Here is a 1,106-nt window from a genome sequence, read left to right on the forward strand (position 1 = left end):
TGATAGCCTTTGGCATGATTTATATCAGTTAGTTGTAGTTTGTGAACAATCCTAAGCCACCTAAACCATGTTTACTCTCACTCGCCAGTGTTTTTGTGTCTTCCAGAACGTGATCACAAATTGGTGTGGATTATGTGAGGCCAGTCTGATGTATGTTCTATGCTACTTAAGTCCTTATCACTTAGTTTGTAAATTGTGATTCATGTAACAATTCAGTGAATATTAGCCAATTAATAAATTAGCATTATTAATTAATACTGTAGGCAGTTGTGGTGAAATGCTATAATAAATCAAAAACTGCTAAATTAAAACCTAAGCTAAAAAAACTTTTTAAATACATAAACCTATTGCGTCTTTGCACTCAGGTCAGGTCCTCGAGAGCTACCACCGTGCATCCTTTCCAACTATCCATGCCCTGCCCACTGCTGCATACCTGCATCATGTGCGTTCAGTCAATCAGAAGTTGGAAGATACCACCTTAGATGAACGTGGAGCGAGGACAAAGTGAATTGGTTGGTTGGAGGATGGACAAGTAAGTGGACAATTATTATGCTTAAATGAACATTAAAACAGCCTTCTCCTAATGAAACTGCTAAGCTGTGAACTTTGTGAAATAAATGTTAATATCTTTATTGACAATTTACTAGTATTACCAAGAGACATTCTCAGAGAATAGTTCTTGGAAATGGACATATTTACTCTCAATCTGATTGGCTGCTAATGAATGATAAAAACTGTCATTAAACAGCAGTTATCAGTTGAAGCCACACCCCCCACCCCACCCCACCCACCGTGCTCGGCAATGCAAATAATGACAACACCACTGATGACCAAACACAGTGACCAGTAAGTGTTTGCAATTCATATGCTTAACACCTGCTCACGCTGTCTCCTCCCAACTTTCATTCCCAGTTTCAAACAGGATCTGAAGCTAAAAGTATACCCTGTCATGTTTAGCTTGTAATTGCCCAACTTGCCGTTGCCCCTTCGTTCTCCCAGACTCCAGCAATTACAGAAATACAATGTGGCTTGGCTTTTCTCACGGGGTGTAGTATGTATATACTAATTTGCCACAAAGTGCTACAGCTGTCAGTGCATTTTCTGCT

The 1,106-nt window shown here is 39.5% G+C and overlaps 1 long non-coding RNA gene across 2 annotated transcripts in view; it reads left to right on the plus strand.

Annotated features, from left to right (window-relative positions):
* The first annotated feature begins 22 nt into the window (after positions 1–22).
* Positions 23–1,106, plus strand: part of LOC109960488 (uncharacterized) — a 31,412-nt gene continuing 30,328 nt past the window's right edge. For both annotated transcript variants that reach the window (XR_002275015.1, XR_002275016.1), the window contains exons 1-3: positions 23–150; positions 366–532; positions 749–846. This is a non-coding gene — a long non-coding RNA (uncharacterized LOC109960488). The remainder of the gene's footprint in view (positions 151–365; positions 533–748; positions 847–1,106) is intronic.

This window comes from Monopterus albus, unplaced genomic scaffold, assembly GCF_001952655.1.
Source record: "Monopterus albus unplaced genomic scaffold, M_albus_1.0 scaffold48.1, whole genome shotgun sequence".
Classification (NCBI taxonomy): domain Eukaryota; kingdom Metazoa; phylum Chordata; class Actinopteri; order Synbranchiformes; family Synbranchidae; genus Monopterus; species Monopterus albus.